We start from the raw sequence: 11,159 nt of genomic DNA on the forward strand, positions 1-11,159 counted from the left end.
TCCTATTTCCAAATAGGGGTTTAGGGCTTTAACATATAAATTGTAAAGGGACATACTTCAGCTAGCATTGCTACCTCAGGTGGGAGTTACAGCCTTTTTATGACCTAACCTTGGAAGTGACATTTTATCACATGTGCCATGTTCCATTTATTAGAAGTGAGTAAATCCAGCTCACATACGAGGAGAGGGGATTACACAAGAGCATGAATGCCAGGAGGCAGGCATTGGTAGGGGCATCTTAGAGGCTGCCTATCACATCAGCATATAACCACAGAAATGGCACAAAACATCTTTCTGCAGTGAACTCCATTTCAGTCTTTTAGAAGCATTCAAAAATGTACTGCATTTAGAAAATAGCAGTTCTTCCTTTTAAATTTAATCCCTGTAATAAACAATACATTCACGTGGTACGAAAATAATACCTTTCCCTTCCTCTCTTCACCCTCAAAGAGGCCATTATTTTATTCATTATTTGTGTATTATTACATGGTATCTTTGTGTGAACCCATGCAAATACAACATATATTCTTATTTTCCCCACTTTTCAACATAAACAGTTGCCCGCTGTAATACTGTATTGTAACTTGCTTTTTTTCATTGAAATATATCTCTTTCTACACCAGTACACAGCTTTCTCCTTCCGCTTTTTCAGGTGTGCGGCATTGCATTGCTTATTCTGATGGACAGTATAATGTAACTTATTCAATCAGTCCCCTACTGATGGACATATGAGTTACTTTCAATCTTTTACTATTACACAAAAAAGCTGCAATGAATATTCCTGTGCACATGTACCAGTGTTTGGGTGGGATAAATATACAGACATAGGAGAGATGGGTCAGATGTGCTGGCATTGGAAATTTTAATGGCTATTGCAAAATTAACTTACATGGTGCCTGCACTGGTTCGCATTTTCTCCAGCTGTGTGTGAGAGACCTTGGGTCCCACGGCCTCATCAACACAGTGTGTTACTATGCTTTGGGATTTGTTCCGATCTCCTAAGTTAAAAAAATGGCATCTCAATATACTTTTAATTTATTCTTGTGATATTACAGAGTCAGGTTGGATCCTTTTTTCCTATGTTTGAGAGTAACTGTGTTTCCTTTCTGTGGACTGTCTGTTCATGTGAAAATGACATTTCCAAATGTCTGCGTTTTTTTCATACCAGGTCCTTATCTTGGCCTTCTTCCAATACCGTGGCCCTCAAGGCTACCCCCAGACTCAGTGACTTCCCAGAATGCCCACAGTGCAGCAAAGCGGTTACGCTCACTGTGACAGTTTACTACAGTGAAAGGGCACAGACTGAACCCAGTGTATGGAAGCAGTGCACAGAGTGGACCCAGGAGAGTTCCAGTTGCCCTCTCCCACTGGAGTCACAGGCACAGCACTTACTTCTCCCACCCAGGAAGCGTGGCAACACGCACAGACCCCTGCTGGCCAGTGAAGCTCCCCCAGCCTTGGTGGCCAGAGTTCTGACTGGGTGATGGTCCTGTAGACTCAGCCGACCACCCTCATGGCTGACCTTATTCTCCAGCCCCTACAGAGGTTGAGTGGATAACTGCGTTGTCCAACGCCCCCCACCATGAACCGCATTGACTAGTGTGGGCAAAAGGTCCAGGTAAACAAAGATGCTCTTGTTACGCAGGACATCGCAAGGACTTAGAGGCTGGTCAGGAGCCAAGACTTTCTTGGGGCAAGGCTAGTCCTCTGCTGCGCAGTCTTCACCCAGATGGATTCTGTGCACGCTTCAAGGCCCAGCCAAAAAGACCCCCCCAAAGTCCACCTCATTCACGCAGCCTTCTTCGGAGTCCTCAATGAGCATGAGTAAGAAATAATTTCCAATTTCCGTGTTCCCAAAGCCCTTCCGTGACCCTCCGTGACAGATACTAGCTTTGCACACGGAGATCTCGTGAAGCAGCCACTTGTTGGTATCGCCCTTTAGATGGTGTTCATTATCAAAAACAGTACACCCACCCCACTGTCAATTTCAAATGTCTCATCCTTCTCTGGCCTCCACTTCTCATCTGTGTAGCTCTCTGCCCCCATTCTTCAGCCCCTGCGGTTCCTTGACTGCACCTGGATCTGCTTCGTTGTCCTTACCTCCCTCTCACTCCTCACCACTCTCCTCCTGGGGAGGAGAGCTTGACCTCCAGTCAGAACACACAGAGTTCGTCTTCACCTCTCTCTGTGCTGAGCTTAGACACTGTTCCACGGTATCCATCAAACTTTGTCTATACCCTCAACGCTCTGGGCTCTTTCTCCATCTGTTAGATTTAGAACTACGCCTCTACACCGCCCCTGCACGCAGGCAGCTGAAAGCAGCTCGGGAAAATACCCACTCATGCCCACTGGCCTCACTTCAGTTTTCCTACCATGAATTTCGGTGGATCCTCAGTGCCGTCCAGAAGCCCGTTTACAGCTCCCAGAGCCATTTGCTTCCTGTTCACTGAGTACAAGAGAAGTAGCAAGAGGAGAGTTTTGTGAGCTCCTGGAGCCACACCTCTCAGCCGACAGGCTCCATCCTGTTACAACGGATGCATGGTTTGCGCTCTGATTTAAGGTCAGCCCTTCTTCTCGGTCACTGCATCCCATCAGTCAATGACGTGAGGACATTTACATCCCAGAGGTGGTTCTCTCGGCCCCTTGCAATTCTTCTCGCCACTGGATCAGCCTTGCAATATGCTATAATGTCTCTAAGTTTTAAGAAAATTGCTATCCCACCTTTTCTATTCCTTCTTTATTTTAGCAACGGCCATTAGAGAAACGGTCCACAGTATTTTCCTCTCTTCACTTTTTGGTTAAGCTACTCTTTTGCTCCCAGCACTCAAGAAAAGAAGTTTCTGTCCGGATCACCCGTGATTTGACTGTTGCTGAAATTCACGTTCATTTCCGTCTTCATCTTGGTCTGCCTTTAATCAGCATATAGCACCATTGATCATTTCTGGCTTCCTGAATCAACTTCTTCCTTTGGGGACCCCACTCCCTCCTGTTTCTCACCTCCCTCCAAAAGCACCTCCCTCCTCATCTCCTGGGTAAGTTCTTCCTCATTTTTAAATTCCTTAGGTCTCTCTCTTCTCCTCTGTCTCCTCTCTCCGTTCCCTTTAAATATGATCAATAGCCTGATGACTCTCGAGTCTTTGTATCTGGCCTGGACATCTACCTTGGACTCAAGACTTTCATATTCAGCATTTTTCTGGATATCTCTCCTCACATATCTAGCATGGATCTCAATTTCACATGCTCAAGACAGAACTCAGGAGTTACTAGGCTTCTGCAGCCATCTTCCCCTTCTCCGTCAATGGCCACGTGGGGCGGTCTCCCCCATGCTGTTCTCGCGGTAGTGAGGGAGTTCTCGCGAGATCTCGTGGTAGTGAGGGAGTTCTCGCGAGATCTCGTGGTAGAGAGGGAGTTCTCGCGAGATCTCGTGGTAGAGAGGGAGTTCTCGCGAGATCTCGTGGTTTCATAAATTGCAGTTGCCTCCGGGCTTCTCTCACCGTCTCCTGCCGCCATGTGAAGAAGGTCCTCGCTTCCCCTTCGCCTTCGACCAGGACTGTAAGTTTCCTGAGGCCTCCCCAGCCATGCGGAACTGTGAGTCCCTTAAACCTCCTTCGTTTATAAATTACCCAGTCTCGAGTAGTATCTTCATTGCAGGGTGAACATGGGCTCCTACAGTGGCTGTTAGTATTACAGCCGTATTAAAGTGATGAAATGTGTGTGTTGGCAAGGATGGGGGAAAGGGGAACACACGTTGGTGAGAATGGAAATTTTTACAGCCTTGATGAAAAATGGTATAGCAGTTCCTCAAAAAGTAAAAAAAAAAAAAACAAAAAACAAAAAACAAAAAAACCCAATAGAACGCCCATAGGATCCAGCAATTCCACTTCTGGGTATGTGTCCAAAGGAAATGAGAGCAGCGTGTTGAAGAGACATGCGCACTCCCGTGTTCACTGCAGCCGCACCGTGGAATCGGATGCCTGCAAAAAGGAGATGTGGCTCACTTGTACACACACCGGAGAGTTATTCAGCCTTAAAGAGAAGGGAATGCTGCCATTTGGGGTAACGTCCCTGAGCCTGGAGGACATTATGCTAAGTGAAATAAGCCTGACTCAAAGACAAGTACCGCATGATCTCAGGCATAGGCGGAATCCTTAGTCAGACCCATAGAAACAGAGCAGAAGGGGGGTGACCAAGAGTCGGGGGTGAGGGAGATGAGGAGATGTTGTTCCAAGGATACAAACTTGCAGTCATCAGATGAGTAAGTTCGGGAGACCTAATGTACTGTATGCTGATACACTTCATAGTGTTTGCTAAGAGAATAACTCCGTGTTTTCACCACACAGAAGGTGACTGTGAGGGGATGGATATATTAACTAGCTCGGTTTTGAGAATCATCTCAAAATGTATACGTATTTCAAAACCTCACACCAGACACATTTGAATATATACTCTTTTTGTCAATTATACCTCTGCAAAGCTAAAAAAAACCCGGCAGGACTTCCTTCTTAGGAGACTAAATAGGTAAGCACAGCCCCTGCGGGTAGAGTTCTGTGAGTTGAACATGGCCTTGCTGCTCCTAACTGGTGTGTGGACTCCTGGGGCTGAGAACGAGCCCATCTGACAATCTGTGCCCATGCTGGCTGCCCGGGAGTCTCCATCTCGGTGCCTTGCCCCAAGTCAGGGCCCAGTGAATACTGGGTAAACTGCAAGCGCCTGCAGGTGTTTGCTAAATACACAAAGAGACATAGCGCGTAGGCTGGTCCAGGTGAGAGGAGTATCTCAATTAGGGCACCTCGGGCGTTCTCCGATGGCTCAGCTGAAGACACTTGGAATTTGAGTTGAGTAGCCTGGGGTCAGGGCCCTTGTGTTAGGCAAAGTCGGCTGCTGTAAATAGCGCCTCAATAGTTTCTGTTCTGCTCATGTAACAGTTAGTGCCACTGCGCCGGGGAGCTCCTTCCACATGGTGGAAGGTCCCTGGATCCAGGTCCTTTCCATCTGGGGACTCTGCCCTCCTGTGGGGCTTCTTCATTCAGCTGGCAGCTGGGGCAAGGGAGGGATCGGGTCTAGAAAGTGCTTATAAGCTAGGTCTTCACCCGCAGCCATGAAAAGCAGATATTCATTCAACCGTGAATTCACTCCCACTCACATTCCACTGATGAAACCTCAGTAATTTGGCTTTGCTTAACTACTGGAGAGACTGGGAAATCCCGTTGAGCTGTGTTCCCGAGAGGAAAGGAAGTTGGGTTTTGGTGGACACCTGGCAGCTTCAGCCACTGCAGTGGAATGAAGCAGGTGCATCCCCTTCCTCCCGATCCTCTCCCTGTTAGGTAGGCTCCAGGTCGGCTAAGCATGTTAGCTTCAAAAACAGGAGCGTGAGGTCTGGGAGGACACCCAGGCAGGAGGAATGGCGATGCGCCTAAGCTGGGGGCAGAAAGCAGCCGCGAGGGCTCCCTGATGAATGAGCAAACGCCGGCTCTAGCGTCTTTACTGCGTCACGTGTAAGTGCATTCCTTGCTGTGCAAACTGTTGCTAAGTATTTTTAGTAAGGCCAAAAGTTCCCCTAAGCACCGTAATTATCTTGGTTGGAGACGTCAGGAGAGTTTACCGTTAAAGAAGGAGGTGGCCTGCTGCAGGCGTGATAATAAGGTACACTGTGTGCTGCTTTTATGCTTGCGGAACAGAACATTCCCGCAGCCGCCTTTACATCTGGACGAGGGACTCAATTGTCCTTTGGGGAGCTGTAGAAGGGTAATTTCTCTTCAGTAGAGCAGAGTAAGTTATTCTGACCCACATGGCTCACACCTCAGGAGGCAAGAAAATAAATCAGCGCTCTGTGAAAATCTTCCCTCATTAGGCTGGGCTCTGATGAGACCCCATGGGTCATGCTGGTCTGCAGTCAGCACAGAAATGGAATCAGCCCCAGGTCACGCAACAGCTTTCTTAGAATTGGGGGCGGTATGAGGGGAATAGACCCCGGGAGCTTGGATTGCCCCAGGAAAGGAAAAGTCATTAGAAAAAGAAAGTGGGCTCACGGCCAGCCATGGTGGCTCACACCTGTAATCCCAGAACGTTGGGAGGCTGAGGTGAGAGTTTTAGCCCAGGAGTTTGAAACCAGCCTGGGCACATAGTAAGATGTTGCAAAACATTTCTACAAAAAAAAATTATAAAAATTGGCAGGGTGTGGTGGTGGGCATCTGTGATCCTAGTTACTCTGGAGGCTGAGGTGGGAGGATTGCTTGAGGCTCGAGGTTGAGACTGCAGTGAGCTATGACCACACCAGTGCATCCAGCACTCCAGCCTGGGTGACAGAGCAAGACCCTGTCTCAAAATAAGAACAAAATACAAGGTGGGCTCAGATAGAGGCGGTCAAGCGTGATGCTCCACGAAGTATATTTGGGACTTAGAGTTCCCCAGTTTGAGGTCAGGCATCACCAGTGACTGGCTTCGTAATCTTGGGCAGGATCCTTAACCTCTCTGTGCCTCAGTTGCCTGCATGGAGAATGGAGGTCATAAGTCCCATATCAGTCAATTTAGGTTTATTTGTGCTACAGAAACATAGGACCCCTCCCCAGTATACACATGTACCTCTCAGTGACTCATCAGAGATTGATTTCAGGGCCACGTTTTATGTCTGTTGTGCTGTCACATCTGTGAAAATTCTTTAAACTGTGTTAACAGCTCTTGCCTGGGATGCTGCTGGTCTTGTGGGAGGAGAAAAAGAAGGGACACGGGGGATTGTGTCATGCACTCAAACTCCTGGGAGCAGCAAAAGTCGCTTCGGTCCCATTCCAGTGGACTGAGCAAGTCACATGGCTCGGTCTGATGTTGGCTGGGCAGTCGTGAACGACTCTCCCATGAGGACTGGTTCTTAAGGAACAGGAGTAGGTATTTTAAACAACTGAACAATCTTCCCCAGGTCCACAGCCGTTCATCAAAAACCCTGGTGCTCAGCTGAGATTTAAGATTTAGAAATTTAAAGTTTTATACACACACACACACAATCTCTTGATCTTTCTGCACATAGTACAATAGATGGATGTATAGTACACAAATATGCACTGACACTCAGGGTTACTGCCAATCTGAGGTAGAACTCTATAATACAAAACAATATTTCCGTAGTAAATCATGTAAGACAGCAACAGGAAATGTGCTACAAAAGCACGTTATATAGTTTAGCATTATTCCAGCAAGTTTTCCCACCAAATATTTTGATGCAAACCTATGGAAAAAAAATTCTGAATTTGAGAGTGATTTAAAAAAAAATGTCAGAACTGTGGATACACTACTGTAAACAGTGCTGCAATGAACCTGGAACTAACCCAAATGCCCATCGATGATAGACTGGACTGGGAAAATGTGGCACATTTGCACCATGGAATATTATGCAGCAATCAAAAACGATGAGTTCATGTCCTTTGTAGGGACATGGATGAACCTGGAGAACATCATTCTCAGCAAACTGACACAAGAACAGAAAATGAAATACCGCATGTTCTCACTCATAGGCAGGTGATGAACAATGAGAACACATGGACACAGGGAGGGGAGCACTACACACTGGGGTCTACTGGGGGGAATAGGGGAGGGACAGCGGCGGGGGGAGCTGGGGAGGGATAGCAGGGGGAGAAATGCCAGATGTGGGTGATGGGGAGAGAGACAGCAAATCACACTGCCATGTGTGCACCTATGCAACTATCTTGCATGTCCTGCACATGTACCCCAAAACCTAAAATGCAATAAAAAGGAAAAAAAGAAAAAACTGTGGATACAACATTGCAGATCTTTTAGGATGAAGAAGTACCGTATAAAAGCCCTCACTGCAACTCTGGGCAAGGACTCAGTAAATACTGATATTAAATTTTAGGAGGTAGAGGGTTTGGAACGTCTTCTTAGCAAAACCAACAACAGGTGAGAAGATGGTGGAAGTGAGACAGTGACAGTCCACAGCACACCGTATCCGGAGCCCGGATGTTCTCAGCCCAGCGTGCTCCCCGCCCTTAGAGGAAGCATGACGTCTGTATTTTTCTTTTTCTCTGAACAAGTATAGATGAATTCATTGAATTTAATTGTCTTTCCTTTACTCTGCGGTTCTTCTAAATCATTAGTGTTCAGCAAAGCCCTTTCGTCATTACTGGAAGATCATACCCTCCGTGGGATCTGGGGACCTCCACTGAGGCATTCCCTCTCTGCCGCCTTCCTTGGTCCCCAAGGTGACCTTCCCAGTCCTCCGTGCCACCTTTCTGAGGCTTGCTGAGCAATGACAGCCAACTGTATCAAGCTATTTCAAAACACTGGCTTATTTCAAAAATACTGGCTTAAAGCCTCTCTTCCCTGGAAAGACGTTTGCATTCACATAGGGCTGGAAGCATCTGAACTTAAAGGAATTTCTAAAGCAGAAATTGCTGGCCTCCAGCTACCTAGATGGAGGGAAGGATAATTTGAGTCTGAGGACTCCCTAAGGTCAGAAAGCTACCTTGGCAGAACATCTGATCGTCAGTCGGATCTCTCAGCTTTGCACAAAGATGCATTTGCAGCCAACAACCCATGCCGCCCCCTCAGCCCTGGTCAGTGGCCCGGCTCCCAGCTGCCTTGCCAGGGAACCCCAGGGATCCCAGGAGAGAGTTGATTCTCCACAGCTCCTTTGTCCTATGAACAACCAGAAAATCCACTCAAAGGTCACTTTTGTTTTTGAAAGACATGACATTTTTTCAGTGAGATAATGACAGACTGGGGAATTGCAGTGTGTAGGTCTGTGGGGCTTGGTGCAGGAATAGACATATGGCTCCTATTTGAGTTTCAGGCTTCGGGTGAATTAGTGGGAGTTCTCATTGCACATGCTCAGTCCGTAGTTTGTCTCTGGGACTCACGGCTTGTAACACGGGGGTGTCAGTCAGCCCTTTCCACAGCAGCTCCCAGGTAGAAAGGTGGGTGTTTCGTTCCTCTAGGAGTTTTTGTTAAGATAACGTTGTGCTTCTCTGGAGATCAGCACATTGCAGACATGGTGCTTATACCCTTCCTCTGCAAAGACCCTTCCCAGCCAGCTTTTTCTTGCTGCCCCTTGACAGTCCACGCCTCCAGCACTCAGAGTGACCTGCAGAGGTTGCAGACCAGCTCCTGCCCACCAAGAGGTTCTTGCTGTATTTACAGTAATATTCCAGCTTCTTCTTCTTTTTCTTTTTTGAGATGGAGCGTCTCTCCGTCACCCAGGCTGGAGTGCAATGGGATGATCTCGGCTCACTGCAACTTCCACCTCCTGAGTTCAAGCAATTCTCCTTCCTCAGCCCCCCGAGTAGCTGGGATTTCAGGCGCCTGCCACCATGCCCAGCTAATTTTTTGTATTTTTAATGCAGATGGGGTTTCGTCATATTGGTCGGGTTAATCTCAAACTCCTGATATCAAGTGATCCATCCGCCTTGGTCCCCCAAGTGCTGGGATTACAGGCATGAACCACCGTACCAGGTGGTATTCCAGCTCCTGTCACAGCCTCCAGCTCCTCCGCATGGAGCCCCGCCCATGGCGGCTTCAGTCTCGTCTCCCAGCGTGGTCCTCCCTGCCCTCTCCTCCAGCCTCGCCAGCCTCCCTAGACATGCTGCCCCTGGTCCTAGCACTCCTGCCTTCCTGCAACAGCCTGCATCCCTCTGCTTACAAGGCTGTCTCAGATGTGCATCCTCCATGCAGACCTTCATCAACTGCCTGTCCCCAATGGCCACCAGCCCCAGGACTTTTTCCGTAGAGCCACCATCAGTTTCGCAATGACCTTGTTCATTTACACCCTTTTTAATTGTTTACCGTTGCTCTGCCCCTTATAATGGCGATTCCCCCAGAATAGCAGCCTCACATGCTCCTATTTCCATCTCTACAGAAAGGTTCTCTCTTCCTAGAATTTCCATGGAATGTCTGAGTGTTGAGCCTCATTGGCTGACAGAGTTGTGTGCATGCCTATCCCTCAACCAATCACTGTGGCCGTTTAGAGTCTGTCTTCTGCTTGGACAGGTAGGAGCCACGCCTCCCTTCCTGGGGGTGGTCTGGGGCTCCCATGCAAGGATTGGGGTTTCCCAAAGGAAGTCCAGGGTGCTGCTGTCAGGAGATGGGGTAACGCCGGGTTCACTGCTGGGCCCACCGCAGGTGCTCGAGAGAGATTTGAAAGAGTGAAGAAACGAGTAATCACGCACAGGGTTCTGGAGAATTAACTGAGACGGGGCGCGCAGCATTTTCAGCAAGGCTTTGATGTGAAGCTGGTGTCCTGTTGGTATTGACTGTCATTGTTTAGAGGGTTGACTGGGAGGTAGTACCTGCAAGCTGGTGGCCTCCAGGTCATATCTGAGCCACAGACCAACTTGGTCTGGATTTTAGAACATCATTCTCAGCAAACTGACACAAGAACAGAAAGTGAAATACCGCATGTTTTCACTCAGGCGAGTGTTGACCAATGAGAACACATGGACACAGGGAGGGGATCACTACTCACTGGGGTCTATTGGCGGGAATAAGGGAGGGACAGTGGCGGGGGGCAGGAGTTGAGGAGGGAATGGGGAGAAATGCCAGATGAGGGTGAAGGGGAGGAAGGCAGCAAATCACACTGCCACATGTGTACCTATGCAACTATCTTGCATGTTCTTCACATGTACCCTAACACCTAAAATGCAATAAAAAAAATGGAACCTACATGAAAACATTGGAGGGGTTTCTGTTAAATCCTGATTTCTAGATGGTTCTCCTTAGGCCTGCTGTCCTTCAAAATCAGAACATTTGTCAACACCAGTCTCACCTTTCACTCCTGACCACCACTGGCTGCTGCTGAGTGGCAGCTGCTCTTCTCTGATGGGAGTGTGTCTCTAGCTCATTGCAGCGTCCACCAATGTCGCTACTTTTTTTTTTTTTGTAGAGACAGGGTCTTGCTGTGTGACCCAAGCTGGTCTCAAACTCCTAGGTTCAAGCAATCGTCTTGCCTTGGCCTCCCAAAGGGCTGGGATTACAGGTGTGAGCCACCACTCCCAGCCTTGTCACTGCTTTTCAACTGGCCCAGTAGCATGTGAGTTTGTAGGATGGATGGAAATGTGCCTATCAGAGTAGGACCCTCATTTCTTTCTTTCTTTTTGCTTTTCTTGAGACAGGGTCTTGCTCTGTCTCCCAGGCTGGAGTGCAGTGGTGCAATCATG

This window comes from Callithrix jacchus, chromosome 9 (genome assembly GCF_049354715.1).
Source record: "Callithrix jacchus isolate 240 chromosome 9, calJac240_pri, whole genome shotgun sequence".
NCBI lineage: Eukaryota > Metazoa > Chordata > Mammalia > Primates > Cebidae > Callithrix > Callithrix jacchus.